The sequence below is a fragment of the Lolium perenne genome, chromosome 7, assembly GCF_019359855.2.
Source record: "Lolium perenne isolate Kyuss_39 chromosome 7, Kyuss_2.0, whole genome shotgun sequence".
In the NCBI taxonomy this organism is placed as follows: Eukaryota; Viridiplantae; Streptophyta; class Magnoliopsida; order Poales; family Poaceae; genus Lolium; species Lolium perenne.
Window position 1 is genome coordinate 244,312,724 of NC_067250.2, and position 16,909 is coordinate 244,329,632.

The following is a 16,909-nucleotide window of genomic DNA, read 5'->3' on the forward strand; positions in this document are numbered from 1 at the left end:
CCGTCCACGATTCCAGCAGGGCGGTCTGGATGTGAAGATGGCGGCGGCGCCGCCGTCGACCCCACCATCAGAAAGTGCGAGGTTGGGGCATCGGGAACGAGGGAGGGGAGGGCGGCGGCTGGGGGAGAGGGACGTTCGGCGGCGGCCGAGGAGATGGAGGTGCGGCGGCGTCCGGGGAGAGGGAGGTGCGGCGGCGGGAGGGCGGGGACGGGGGAGCGACTGGGACTCTGACTGGCTTCGACCGAAGGGCATCTCGCGGGCGGTAGCGGGCTGAGCGGGCTTTCAGCGGGCCGAGCGGGTTTTACCGCTCCATCCTGCACATACTTAGCGGGGCGGGATGCGACGCCGCGCGGGCGTTATTTTGCGGGGCGGGCTAGCGGACTGGCGGGATATCCCGCCCCGCTTGAAACCTGAGTACTATGGCTCATATTCCATTGGTCATTCATTAATGTGAGTCCATCCATCCTGAGTGAGTGAGGGCATCTCCAGCGGCGCGACGCAAACGGACGCTGAGCAACCGTTTTCGTCCGCCGTGACCGGAAATGCGTCTGGGGCCTGTTCCAGCGGGGCGACGCAAAGTGACCGGGCCGTCCGCGGAGACGCAAACCTGGCCCAAATATGCGTCAGGTTTGCGTCTCCACGGACGCTCGGCGGTCGCTCCGAGCGTCCGCTCGCGTCCCCACGGGCCCTCATGGCAGCGACCTAGGTTCGATCGGCCTCCAATTCACAACCGCCGGCGACCAACCGCCGCAATGGAGCGGCGAACCGCCGCAGAAGAGCAACCGCCGGCCTCTTCGTTTTACGCGCCGTCGTTAATCCGCGCACATTATAACCCCCGCGTCTACGGTAATCCAAGTTCAACCGCCTCCTTCTTCATCCTCTTTTCTTCTTCAACACCGGCACGTCATGAGCGACTACACGATGCCGTCCGACTCGGAGAGCGAGGGCAAGTCGCCCGTATTCCTGCATTGGTGGGAATCGCCGGCGACGGCAAGCGATCCGGGCTCCACGCCCAACTACCCTACCTCCACACCGAGTGAGGACGAGGAGGAGGGAGGCGGCAATGGCAGCGAAGGCAAGGAGGAGGACGGAGGCGGCGTTGCCAGCGACGCGGACGACGAGGAGGAGGGCCAGGAGGAGGAGGAGGAGGACTCCGACAGCAAGGCAGACGACAAGGCGGCGGCAAGGAAGAAGTCCAGGACGCTGGCGCGGGCGGCGCATCGTCGTCCGTTCACCGACGACGACGAGGAAGACGCCATTTCTTCCAGTTTCAAGTCCTCGACGGGCGCGTCGTCCTCCAGTTCCGACGACGAGGTGACGAACAAGAGGCGGAGGAGTTTCCACGACGACGACGACGCAGGGCCTTCGAACAAGAAGGCCAAAAAATAGTTTTAGTTTATATATTTTTAAATTTCTTCTTATTTGTATGTTAAATATGTTTGAATCTAGTCGATTGACGTATCCGGTTAATTGTTTAGGCTATAATCTATTCGATTGGACCAACATGATATCATGAGTACATCTTTTTCGCGTTTAAAACTTGATCATTCAACTATAAACTGTAAAGAAGTAGCACAAAAAAAACAGTTGCATGTCCAAAATACGTCGGACCGCTGGAGGTAGCCCCCGACGCAAACGGACATTTCGCCCCTTGCGGTCAATTTGGCTTCCGCGGGGCGACGCAAACGGACGCTCGCGACCACTTTTGAGCGTCCGAAATGCGTCGCGCTGCTGGAGATGCCCTGAGCAGTACTACGCTCGGTTTCTTTGGGTGCATGGAACATGGCACTGCTTTGGCGCGCCTTTGGGATTCGGAACAACTGTACTCGCGGCCCCCGAACCGTCCCCAAAAAGATTGCAGCATCTTCACGCGTCGTCATCAGCTATAAAAGATCGCATCCGCTCGGTATCGCTACTACAGCCGCCGACAATCCTTCCGTCTACCTCATGAAAACATGCCTCGCCACCACCTAGCCACCACCTACGCGATGTTGAGCCTCACCGGCGGCGGCCATGCACCTCCACCTCCGCCTCGCCCGGCCGACATCCTCGAGCTCGACGAGTATGCCAACGATGATGATGACATGCATCGATGAGGACCTGGAGCTGAACGCGCAGTTCATGGATGACGCAAAACAGGAGGTGACGAAGGAGGAGGCATCCCACACGGCGTTCGACACAAAGAAGCAGCACCGGCATGAGGCAGGAGGCAGCGGCTGCAACGAAGAAGGCGGTCGACGATGGACCTAACCCGGAGGAGAAGTTGGCGGGGCAGAGGGCCATCCTTATGTCCTACAAGTCGCTCAAGAAGATCTAGGACGGCCCCAATGCCCGTGAGGAAACCAACGAGGAGAAGTGGCGCCACGTCGTCAACATCTCCATTCAATGGGGGCTGATAGAGGAGATGGTGTTGGAGATGTGCCCCAGAGGTAGATAATAAAGATGTATTTATTATCATATCTCTAATATTTATAATAAGTTCTATGACATGCTATAACTGTATTAAGTGAAATATTACTACACGTGTGTGATGTCTACGGGTGCTTCTATTCTTGTAGACAGTGTTGGGCCTCCAAGAGTAGAGGTTTGTAGAACAGCAGTGATGTCTACGTTCCCCCTCCTTTCCTGTAGACAGTGTTGGGCCTCCAAGAGCAGAGGTTTGTAGAACAGCAGCAAGTTTTCCCTTAAGTGGATCACCCAAGGTTTATCGAACTCAGGGAGGAAGAGGTCAAAGATATCCCTCTCATGCAACCCTGCAACCACAAAGCAAGAAGTCTCTTGTGTCCCCAACACACCTAATAGGTGCACTAGTTCGGCGAAGAGATAGTGAAATACAGGTGGTATGAATAAGTATGAGCAGTAGCAACGGCACCAGAAAAGTGCTTTGCCCAGGTCAGTAAACAAGCAGTAGTAACGCAGCAGTAGTAACGCAGTAAAACAGTAAACAAGCAGCGATAGCAGTATTTAGGAACAAGGCCTAGGGATCATACTTTCACTAGTGGACACTCTCAACTTTGATCACATAACAGAATAGATAAATGCATACTCTACACTCTCTTGTTGGATGATGAACACATTGCGTAGGATTACACGAACCCTCAATGCCGGAGTTAACAAGCTCCACAATAATGCTCATATTTTAGTAACCTTTAGCGTAAGATAGATCAAAAGACTAAACCAAGTACTAACATAGCATGCACACTGTCACCTTCATGCATATGTAGGAGGAATAGATCACATCAATATTATCATAGCAATAATTAACTCCATAATCTACAAGAGATCATGATCATAGCATAAACCAAGTACTAACACGGTGCACACACTGTCACCTTTACACACGTGCAGGAGGAATAGAACTACTTTAATAACATTGCTAGAGTAGCACATAGATAGTAGTGATACAAACTCATATGAATCTCAATCATGTAAAGCAACTCATGAGATTATTGTATTGAGGTACATGGAAGAGAGATGAACCACATAGCTACCGGTACAGCCCCGAGCCTCGATGGAGAACTACTCCCTCCTCATGGGAGCAGCAGCGGTGATGAAGATGGCGGTGGAGATGGCAGCGGTGTCGATGGAGAAGCCTTCCGGGGGCACTTCCCCGCTCCGGCAGCGTGCCGGAACAGAGATTCCTGTCCCCCAGATCTTGGCGTCGCGATGGCGGCGGCTCTGGAAGGTTTCTGTGGTTTTCGCCAATCGTATCAGGGTTTTCGATCCAGGGGCTTTATATAGGCGAAGAGGCGGCGCAGGAGGGTCGAAGGGGCGACGACACCATAGGGCGGCGCGGCCAGGCTGGGCCGCGCCGGCCTATGGTGCTGGGGCCCAGTGCCCCCCTCTGGTCCTTCCGGGTGTTCTGGATGCTTCCGGTGAAAATAGGAACTTGGGCGTTGATTTCGTCCGATTCCGAGAATATTTCGTTACTAGGATTTCTGAAACCAAAAACAGCAGAAAATAGGAACTGGCACTTCGGCATCTTGTTAATAGGTTAGTTCCAGAAAATGCACGAATATGACATAAAGTGTGCATAAAACATGTAGATATCATCAATAATGTGGCATGGAACACAAGAAATTATCGATACGTCGGAGACGTATCAGCATCCCCAAGCTTAGTTCTGCTCGTCCAGCGAGTAAAACGATAACACAGATAATTTCTGGAGTGACATGCCATCATAACCTTGATCATACTATTTGTAAAGCATATGTAGTGAATGCAGCGATCAAAACAATGTATATGACATGAGTAAACAAGTGAATCATAAAGCAAAGACTTTTCATGAATAGCACTTCAAGACAAGCATCAATAAGTCTTGCATAAGAGTTAACTCATAAAGCAATAATTCAAAGTAAAGGCATTGAAGCAACACAAAGGAAGATTAAGTTTCAGCGGTTGCTTTCAACTTGTAACATGTATATCTCATGGATATTGTCAACATAGAGTAATATAATAAGTGCAATAAGCAAATATGTAGGAATCAATGCACAGTTCACACAAGTGTTTGCTTCTTGAGGTGGAGAGAAATAGGTGAACTGACTCAACAATAAAAGTAAAAGAATGGTCCTCCATAGAGGCAAAGCATCGATTGCTATATTTGTGCTAGAGCTTTTATTTTGAAAACATGAAACAATTTTGTCAACGGTAGTAATAAAGCATATGTATCATGTAAATTATATCTTATAAGTTGCAAGCCTCATGCATAGTGTACTAATAGTGCCCGCACCTTGTCCTAATTAGCTTGGACTACGGATCATCACAATGCACATGTTTTTACCAAGTGTCACAAAGGGGTACCTCTATGCCGCTTTGTACAAAGGTCTAAGGAGAAAGCTCGCATTGGATTTCTCGCTATTGATTATTCTTCAACTTAGACATCCATACCGGGACAACATAGACAACAGATAATGGACTCCTCTTTTATGCATAAGCATGTAACAACAATTAATAATTTTCTCATTTGAGATTGAGGATATATGTCCAAAACTGAAACTTCCACCATGGATCATGGCTTTAGTTAGCGGCCCAATGTTCTTCTCTAACAATATGCATGCTTAACCATAATGTGGTAGATCGCTCTTACTTCAGACAAGACGAACATGCATAGCAACTCACATGAAATTCAACAATGAATAGTTGATGGCGTCCCCAGTGAACATGGTTATCGCACAACAAGCAACTTAATAAGAGATAAAGTGCATAATTACATATTCAATACCACAATAGTTTTTAAGCTATTTGTCCCATGAGCTATATATTGCAAAGGTGAATGATGGAATTTTAAAGGTAGCACTCAAGCAATATACTTTGGAATGGCGGAAAATACCATGTAGTAGGTAGGTATGGTGGACACAAATGGTATAGTGGTTGGCTCAAGTATTTTGGATGCATGAGAAGTATTCCCTCTCGATACAAGGTTTAGGCTAGCAAGGCTTATTTGAAACAAACACAAGGATGAACCGGTGCAGCAAAACTCACATAAAAGACATATTGAAAACATTATAAGACTCTACACCGTCTTCCTTGTTGTTCAAACTCAATACTAGAAATTATCTAGACCTTAGAGAAACCAAATATGCAAACCAAATTTTAGCATGCTCTATGTATTTCTTCATTAATGGGTGCAAAGTATATGATGCAAGAGCTTAATCATGAGCACAACAATTGCCAAGTATCACATTACCCAAGACATTAATAGCAATTACTACATGTATCATTTTCCAATTCCAGCCATATAACAATTTAACGAAGAAGAAACTTCGCCATGAATACTAAAAGCTAAGAACACATGTGTTCATATGCAACAGCGGAGCGTGTCTCTCTCCCACACAAGCATGATGTAATCCAAACAAAACAAAAAACAAAAACAAACCGACGCTCCAAGAAAAGCACATAAGATGTGACTGAATAAAAATATAGTTTCAAGAGAAGGAACCTGATAATTTGTCGATGAAGAAGGGGATGCCTTGGGCATCCCCAAGCTTAGATGCTTGAGTCTTCTTGATATATGCAGGGGTGAACCACCGGGGCATCCCCAAGCTTAGAGCTTTCACTCTTCTTGATCATAGTATATCATCCTCCTCTCTTGACCCTTGAAAACTTCCTTCACACCAAACTTCTCATAAACTTCATTAGAGGGGTTAGTACATAATCAAAAACTCACATGTTCAGAGGTGACACAATCATTCTTAACACTTCTGGACATTGCTCAAAGCTACTGGAAGGTAATGGAACAAAGAAATCCACCCAACACAGCGAAAGAAGCAATGCGAAATAAAAGGCAGAATCTGTCAAAACAGAACAGTCCATAAAGACGAATTTCTAATAAATACTTCCGTTGCTCAGATCAGAAAACTCAAAACCAATGAAAGTTGCGTACATATCTGAGGAACACGCACGTAAATTGGCATATTTTTCTGATTTTTCTACAGAGAAAACATCCCAGATTCGTGACAGATAGAAATCTGTTTCTGCGCAGAAATCCAAATCTAGTATCAACCTTCGATTAGAGGCTTCACTTGGCACAACGAAACACAAAACTAAGATAAGGAGAGGTTGCTACAGTAGTAAACAACTTCCAAGACACAAAATAAAAACAAAGTACTGTAGCAAAATAACACATGGGTTATCTCCCAAGAAGTTCTTTTCTTTATAGCCATTAAGATGGGCTCAGCAGTTTCAATGATGCACTCGCAAGAAATAGTATTTGAAGCAAAAGAGAGCATCAAGAGGCAAATTCAAAACACATTTAAGCCTAACATGCTTCCTATGAAAAGGAATCTTGTAAATAAACAAGTTCAAGAAGCATAATGCAACAAGCATAGAAAGATAAAACAAGTATAGCTTCAAAAATTTCAGCACATAGAGAGGTGTTTTAGTAACATGAAAATTTCTACAACCATATTTTCCTCTCTCATAATAACTTTCAGTAGCAACATGAGCAAACTCAACAATATAACTATCACATAAAGCATTCTTATCATGAGTCTCATGCATAAAATTATTACTCTCCACATAAGCATAATCAATTTTATTAGTAATAGTGGGAGCAAATTCAACAAAGTAGCTATCATTATTATTCTCATCAAGTGTTGGAGGCATAGTATAATCACAACAAAATTTACTCTCCATAGTAGGTGGCACCAAAAGACCACTATCATTATAATCATCATAAATAGGAGGCAAAGTATCATCAAAGAAAATTTTCTCCTCAATGCTTGGGGGACTAAAAAGATCATGAAAACCAGCTTCCCCAAGCTTAGAACTTTCTATATTATTATCAACAATGGTGTTCAAAGCGTTCATACTAATATCATTGCTACTAGCATGCAAATAAGATTCCATAGGTTTTTTAATTTTCGCATTAAACCATTCATGTCTTGACTCAGGAAATAGAATAAAAAGCTCACAGATGTTTTCCATTATGCCTTACTAGTGTAAACAAGAAACAAAAAGTTGCAATTGCAGGATCTAAAGGAAATAGCTTTGAGTACTTACAATGGCGGAAAATAGCTTAGTTGCCGAGATCCGGAGTGTGAGTACCTTTTACCTTTCCTCCCCGGCAACGGCGCCAGAAATTTAGCTTGATGTCTACGTTCCCCCTCCTTTCCTGTAGACAGTGTTGGGCCTCCAAGAGCAGAGGTTTGTAGAACAGCAGCAAGTTTTCCCTTAAGTGGATCACCCAAGGTTTATCGAACTCAGGGAGGAAGAGGTCAAAGATATCCCTCTCATGCAACCCTGCAACCACAAAGCAAGAAGTCTCTTGTGTCCCCAACACACCTAATAGGTGCACTAGTTCGGCGAAGAGATAGTGAAATACAGGTGGTATGAATAAGTATGAGCAGTAGCAACGGCACCAGAAAAGTGCTTTGCCCAGACAAGAAACAAGCGATGTAACGCAAAGCGGTAGTAACGCAAAGAAACAAGAAACAAGCAGCGATAGCAGTATTTAGGAACAAGGCCTAGGGATCATACTTTCACTAGTGGACACTCTCAACTTTGATCACATAACAGAATAGATAAATGCATACTCTACACTCTCTTGTTGGATGATGAACACATTGCGTAGGATTACACGAACCCTCAATGCCGGAGTTAACAAGCTCCACAATAATGCTCATATTTTAGTAACCTTTAGCGTAAGATAGATCAAAAGACTAAACCAAGTACTAACATAGCATGCACACTGTCACCTTCATGCATATGTAGGAGGAATAGATCACATCAATATTATCATAGCAATAATTAACTCCATAATCTACAAGAGATCATGATCATAGCATAAACCAAGTACTAACACGGTGCACACACTGTCACCTTTACACACGTGCAGGAGGAATAGAACTACTTTAATAACATTGCTAGAGTAGCACATAGATAGTAGTGATACAAACTCATATGAATCTCAATCATGTAAAGCAACTCATGAGATTATTGTATTGAGGTACATGGAAGAGAGATGAACCACATAGCTACCGGTACAGCCCCGAGCCTCGATGGAGAACTACTCCCTCCTCATGGGAGCAGCAGCGGTGATGAAGATGGCGGTGGAGATGGCAGCGGTGTCGATGGAGACGCCTTCCGGGGGCCGTTCGGCGCTCCGGCAGCGTGCCGGAACAGAGATTCCTATCCCCCAGATCTTGGCATCGCGATGGCGGCGGCTCTGGAAGGTTTCTGTGGTTTTCGCCAATCGTATCAGGGTTTTCGATCCAGGGGCTTTATATAGGCGAAGAGGCGGCGCAGGAGGGTCGAAGGGGCGACGACACCATAGGGCGGCGCGGCCAGGGCCTGGGCCGCGCCGGCCTATGGTCTGGGGGCCCAGTGCCCCCCCTCTGGTCCTTCCCGGGTGTTCTGGATGCTTCCGGTGAAAATAGGAACTTGGGCGTTGATTTCGTCCGATTCCGAGAATATTTCGTTACTAGGATTTCTGAAACCAAAAACAGCAGAAAATAGGAACTGGCACTTCGGCATCTTGTTAATAGGTTAGTTCCAGAAAATGCACGAATATGACATAAAGTGTGCATAAAACATGTAGATATCATCAATAATGTGGCATGGAACACAAGAAATTATCGATACGTCGGAGACGTATCAAGCAGCAAGTTTCCCTTAAGTGGATCACCCAAGGTTTATCGAACTCAGGGAGGAAGAGGTCAAAGATATCCCTCTCAAGCAACCCTGCAACCACAAAGCAAGAAGTCTCTTGTGTCCCCAACACACCTAATAGGTGCACTAGTTCGGCGAAGAGATAGTGAAATACAGGTGGTATGAATAAGTATGAGCAGTAGTAACGGCGCCAGAAAAGTGCTTTGCTGTCCAGGACTAGCGTGTGGTTGATGGTGGTAATATAGCGGATAGTATAGATGCAGTAGAACAGTAAACAAGCAGCGATAGCAGTATTTAGGAACAAGGCCTAGGGATCATACTTTCACTAGTGGACACTCTCAACTTTGATCACATAACAGAATAAATAGATAAATGCTAGACTCTACATTCTCTTGTTGGATGATGAACACCACTAACTGTGTAGGATTACACGAACCCTCAATGCCGGAGTTAACAAGCTCCACAATATTCGATGTTCATATTTAAATAACCTTAGAGTGCACGACAGATCAACACAACTAAACCAAGTACTAACATAGCATGCACACTGTCACCTTCACGCTACGAAAGGAGGAATAGATCACATCAATACTATCATAGCAATAGTTAACTTCATAATCTACAAGAGATTACAATCATAACCTACGCCAAGTACTACACGATGCACACACTGTCACCTTTACACCATGCAGGAGGAATAGAGTACTTTAATAACATCACTAGAGTAGCACACAGATAAATTGTGATACAAAACACATTGTAATCATAAAGAGATATAAATAAGCACTTCACTATGCCATTCATAACAGTGAATAAGTATTCTGTGAAATATAGCCTAAGAGACCCACACGGTGCACACACTGTCACCTTTACACACGTGGGACAAGGAGTCTCCGGAGATCACATAAGTAAAATCCACTTGACTAGCATAATGACATCTAGATTACAAGCATCATCATACGAATCTCAATCATGTAAGGCAGCTCATGAGATTATTGTATTGAAGTACATAGGAGAGAGAGATTAACCACATAGCTACCGGTACAGCCCTTAGCCTCGATGGAGAACTACTCCCTCCTCATGGAGACAGCAGCGGTGATGAAGATGGCGGTGGAGATGGCAGCGGTGTCGATGGAGAAGCCTTCCGGGGGCACTTCCCCGTCCCGGCGGCGTGCCGGAACAGAGACTCCTGTCCCCTAGATCTTGGCTTCGCGATGGCGGCGGCTCTGGATGGTTTCTCGTACCGTGGCTTTTCCGTATCGAAGAATTAGGTCAGGGACCTTTAAATAGGCGAAGCGGCGGAGTCGGAGGGTCGACGAGGCGGTGACACACTAGGGGGCGCGGCCAAGGCCTGGGCCACGCCACCCTATCGTCTGGGGCCCACAGGGCCCTCCTCTGGCGGCTCTCGGGTGTTCTGGAAGCTTCGTGTGATTCTAAGATGCTGGGCGTTGATTTCGTCCAATTCCGAGAATATTTCCTTACTAGGATTTCTGAAACCAAAAACAGCAGAAAACAGGAACTGGCACTTCGGCATCTCGTCAATAGGTTAGTTTCGGAAAATGCATAAATATGACATAAAGTATGCATAAAACATGTAGATATCATCAATAATGTGGCATGGAACATAAGAAATTATCGATACGTCGGAGACGTATCAGCATCCCCAAGCTTAGTTTCTGCTCGTCCCGAGCAGGTAAACGATAACAAAGATAATTTCTGGAGTGACATGCCATCATAACCTTGATCATACTATTGTAAGCACATGTAATGAATGCAGCGATCCAAACAATGGTAAATGACATGAGTAAACAAATGAATCATATAGCAAAGACTTTTCATGAATAGTACTTTCAAGACAAGCATCAATAAGTCTTGCATAAGAGTTAACTCATAAAGCAATAATTTCATAGTAAAGGTATTGAAACAACACAAAGGAAGATTAAGTTTCAGCGGTTGCCTTCAACTTGTAACATGTATATCTCATGGATATTGTCAACATAAAGTAATATAATAAGTGCAATATGCAAGTATGTAGGAATCAATGCACAGTTCACACAAGTGTTTGCTTCTTGAGATGGAGAGAAATAGGTGAACTGACTCAACATAAAAGGTAAAAGAAAGGCCCTTCGCAGAGGGAAGCATCGATTGCTATATTTGTGCTAGAGCTTTGATTTTAAAAACATAAAGAGAGCATAAAAATAAAGTTTTGAGAGGTGGTTGTTGTTGTCAACGAATGGTAGTGGGCACTCTAACCCCCTTGCCAGACAAACCTTCAAAGAGCGGCTCCCATTTTATTTTATTTTTTTGGGTGGCACTCCTTCCAACCTTTCTTTCACAAACCATGGCTAACCGAATCCTCGGGTGCCTGCCAACAATCTCATACCATGAAGGAGTGTCTATTTTTGTTAATTAATTTGGGACTGGGAATCCCATTGCCAGCTCTTTTTGCAAAATTATTGGATAAGCGGATGAAGCCACTAGTCCATTGGTGAAAGTTGCCCAACAAGATTGAAAGATAAACACCACATACTTCCTCATGAGCTATAAAACATTGACACAAATCAGAGGTGATAAATTTTGAATTGTTTAAAGGTAGCACTCAAGCAATTTACTTTGGAATGGCGGAGAAATACCATGTAGTAGGTAGGTATGGTGGACACAAGTGGCATAGTGGTTGGCTCAAGGATTTTGGATGCATGAGAAGTATTCCCTCTCGATACAAGGTTTAGGCTAGCAAGGTTATTTGAAACAAACACAAGGATGAACCAGTGCAGCAAAACTCACATAAAAGACATATTGTACACATTATAAGACTCTACACCATCTTCCTTGTTGTTCAAACTCAATACTAGAAATTATCTAGACCTTAGAGAGACCAATTATGCAAACCAAATTTTAGCAAGCTCTATGTATTTCTTCATTAATAGGTGCAAAGTATATGATGCAAGAGCTTAAACATGAGCACAACAATTGCCAAGTATCACATTATCCAAGACATTCTACCAATTACTACATGTAGCATTTCCCGTTTCCAACCATACAACAATTAATGAAGCAGTTTCAACCTTCGCCATGAAAATTAAAAGCTAAGAACACATGTGTTCATATGAACCAGCGGAGCGTGTCTCTCTCCCACACAATCATTTATTCAAACAAAAACAAAAACAAACACAAACAGACGCTCCAAGCAAAGTACATAAGATGTGATGGAATAAAAATATAGTTTCACTAGAGGAACCTGATAATGTTGTCGATGAAGAAGGGGATGCCTTGGGCATCCCCAAGCTTAGACGCTTGAGTCTTCTTGAAATATGCAGGGGTGAACCACCGGGGCATCCCCAAGCTTAGAGCTTTCACTCTCCTTGATCATATTGTATCATCTCCCTCTCTTGATCCTTGAAAACTTCCTCCACACCAAGCTCAAAACAACTCATTAGAGGGTTAGTGCACAATTAAAAATTCACATGTTCAGAGGTGACACAATCATTCTTAACACTTCTGGACATTGCCTAAAGCTACTGAAAGTTAGTGGAACAAAGAAATCCATCCCACATAGCAAAAGAGGCAATGCGAAATAAAAGGCAGAACCTGTCAAAACAGAACAGTCCGTAAAGATGAATTTTATTGAGGCACCAGACTTGCTCAAATGAAAATGCTCAAATTGAATGAAAGTTGCGTACATATCTGAGGATCACTCACGTAAATTGGCATAATTTTCTGAGTTACCTACAGAGAATTAGGCCCAGATTCGTGACAGCAAAGAAATCTGTTTCTGCGCAGTAATCCAAATCTAGTATGAACCTTACTATCAAAGACTTTACTTGGCACAAAAATGCAATAAAATAAGATAAGAAGAGGTTGCTACAGTAGTAACAACTTCCAAAACACAAATATAAAACAAAATTACTGTAGTAAAATAAACACATGGGTTATCTCCCAAGAAGTTCTTTCTTTATAGCCATTAAGATGGGCTCAGCAGTTTCAATGATGCACTCGCAAGAAATAATATTTGAAGCAAAAGAGAGCATCAAGAGGCAAATTCAAAACACATTTAAGCCTAACATGCTTCCTATGAAAAGGAATCTTGTAAATAAACAAATTCATGAAGCATAGTGCAACAAGCATAGAAAGATAAAACAACTGCAGCTTCAAGATTTTCAGCAAAAAGAGAGGTGTTTTAGTAACATGGAAATTTCTACAACCATATTTTCCTCTCTCATAATAACTTTCAGTAGCATCATGAGCAAACTCAACAATATAGCTATCAAATGAAGCATTCTTATCATGAGTCTCATGCATAAAATTATTACTCTCCACATAAGCATAATCAATTTTACTAGTTGTAGTGGGAGCAAATTCAACAAAGTAGCTATCATTATTATTCTCATCATCAAATATAGGAGGCATATTGTAATCATAATCAAATTTATCCTCCATAACAGGCGGCACCAAAAGACTACTATCATTATAATCATCATAAATAGGAGGCAAAGTATCATCAAAGTAAATTTTCTCCTCAATGCTTGGGGGACTAAAAAGATCATGCTCATCAAAACCAGCTTCCCCAAGCTTAGAATTTTCCATAGCATTAGCAACAATAGTGTTCAAAACATTCATATTAATAACATTCCCATTAGCATGCATATAAAGTTCCATGGGTTTTTTAATTCTCTCTTCAAACACATCATGTCCTAATTCAAGATAAAGTTCATAAAGATCTCTCATATTTTTGTTGTTTTCCATTATGTCTAACTAGTGTAAACAAGAAACAAAAAGATGCAATTGCAGGATCTAAAGGAAATAGCTTCGAGCACACACACAATGGCGCCAGAAAAGTACTTAGTTACCTGGAACCGGAGTATGAGTGCCTTTTACCTTTCCTCCCCGGCAACCGCGTCAGAAAAGTGCTTGCTGGCATGTAGTTGACGAGGGAGGAAATGGTGTAGCTTTCCTTCGTTCCCCGGCAACGACGCCAGAAAAGTGCTTGATGTCTACGGGTGCTTCTATTCTTGTAGACAGTGTTGGGCCTCCAAGAGCAGAGGTTTGTAGAACAGCAGCAAGTTTCCCTTAAGTGGATCACCCAAGGTTTATCGAACTCAGGGAGGAAGAGGTCAAAGATATCCCTCTCAAGCAACCCTGCAACCACAAAGCAAGAAGTCTCTTGTGTCCCCAACAGACCTAATAGGTGCACTAGTTCGGCGAAGAGATAGTGAAATACAGGTGGTATGAATAAGTATGAGCAGTAGTAACGGCGCCAGAAAAGTGCTTTGCTGCCCAGGACTAGCGTGTGGTTGATGGTGGTAATATAGCGGATAGTACAGATGCAGTAGAACAGTAAACAAGCAGCGATAGCAGTATTTAGGAACAAGGCCTAGGGATCATACTTTCACTAGTGGACACTCTCAACTTTGATCACATAACAGAATAAATAGATAAATGCTAGACTCTACACTCTCTTGTTGGATGATGAACACCACTAACTGTGTAGGATTACACGAACCCTCAATGCCGGAGTTAACAAGCTCCACAATATTCGATGTTCATATTTAAATAACCTTAGAGTGCACGACAGATCAACACAACTAAACCAAGTACTAACATAGCATGCACACTGTCACCTTCACGCTACGAAAGGAGGAAGGGCTTTCTATTTTCGTGCCCTCAGGTCCTTAATTGTACTCAGTTTCCCCAGCTCCTTAGTTTTTCCTCAGTTTTCCCCAAGCCCTTGTTTGAAACCCGCAGAAGCAGCTCAGACGGCAGGATTCCCGTTTAGTTGACCGTTCTGTCACGTGTGGGGCCGCGTCGTGTGGGCCCGCGTCGCGTGGGGCTGGTAGAAAGGGACCGCGTGGGACAGGACGAGAAGCATTTGGTTGCACGTGAGCAGGAGCTGGGTTCTGTCTCTCTCGGCCCCAAATTGGCATTATTAAGTGCACCTTTTTCCCTCTTTCTCTCTGTCCTTTTCACCAAATTAGTATAAAATCTAGAGAAGCTTGCATTTCTGACTTTCTTCAATTATTTGTGCCTTTTGGTCCTCGTTGTTTGCCCAATATGGCAGCAAATCTAGTACTCCCTCTGGTCCATATGTATGTAGTTAAATCTAGAAGCAAATCTCCAGGATAATGTACGATAAATTCACAGTCAAAGTAAATCAAGAAAACTAAGTACGGCCAACAAAATATAGTAGACTAGGGATAGATAATCCCTAGATAATATGGATAGATAATAAGCTGCATACACAGCAGCCAACATAGTAACAGGTTCTTCACAGCACCATCATACTAACATAACAACAAGGGATCCCTAGCTAACAACAAAGGGATCCCAACAACAAACTAGGAGGCAGCAGCAGCAGCACACGTCCAGGACTCCGCCTACTCCATCTGGCTCTGCCTCCACTTGTTGCTCTTGCTCCCCTTGGGAGCCTTGGGCTTGAGCGGAGGCATGCGCCCGGCGGAGATCTCCACCCGCTGCAAGCTACGGAGGTGCATGCCGAGCGCCCTGTGCTTGGCGCGGAAGGAGTGGACGTTCACCGTCGTGCCGACCTTGGGGAAGGTGGTGCTGATGTTCTCAGCATGCGTGACGAGGCAGTTGAAGTCCGTGGCGCCGAGTCTCCTAGTGCAGAAGGGGCACCTGTAGACCTCCTTGGCGAAGTAGGAGATGTCTTGGCCGACTGCAGCCTCCGCAAAGACTGGCGAGTCTTGACGTCCTCCTCCTCCTCGTCGCTGCCGACGTCGCTGCCAGACATCTGATCCATATCAAACAGAAACTAGTGAATGAGTTGCAACGATGACTAACGTACATGATAACAAAGTTAAGAAAAATAGAGTCAGGCTCAGTTAGAGTGGACATGATTATATATCTACAGGGAAGGTGTAAGCGAACTAAAGCTCATGCACAACAGATTTGTACACAGCAATGGTTCGCTGAACCCTCCCTGTAAAAATTTGTGCCCAACCATTCATCATAGGCAAAGAAACAGATTCTAGATCTGAACTAGATCTGAACTTGAACACATTCGAGATTATTTGCAAAATTAAACGGTTGATATCTTTTGATTAGTGCATAAAATAACTGATTGAGATCCCATGATTACTTGCATAAATTAACTAATTGAGATCCAATATTACTTGCATAAATTAACCGAACAGCCGAACCCCAAATCTTAAACGAAATCAAGAAGTGATCAAAACAAAATGGAATAAAATCGGCGCAAATATTAGCCCAATACTCATCCATCTACAGATCCATCTACACCAGCAAAAATAGGGTTCAAAAAGGAATGGGGAACAAAAAAGGAAGCAAACCGTAGTTACCTCGTTCCATGGGTCCTCCAGGGAGGTGTCGTAGGGGTTCGGGGGCGGGACGTACGGCACGGGGTCGTAGGGGTCCCATCCCGCTGGGATCTGACTGCCATCGACGGCAGCAGCCTCCGATGCACCGGCGACGGCGGCGGCGACGGCGACGTCCGTAGAGGGGACGACGCCGAAGATGGAGGCGTCGCGCTTCGAGCCTACCTCGACGATGGGATTGGCATTCTCCTTGTCCATCTCTCCGGCGGAGGAAGAGGAAGAGGGAGAGGGTTTTTTGCTTTGGAGAAGATGATGGGACGTGAGAGAGTTGGCGATGCGTGAGCGAGTGAGAGTGACAGAGAGAGTGCGAGGAGGCGTCTATAAAGGCGAGGGGTGGTTAATGCGACCCGCGTCCTACGCGTGCACAGGTGCACGTCTGCACGTCTTGGACTTCTGCAACGCGACACGCGTCCACGATTGCACGTCTAGACTTCTCCACCGCGACCCGCGTC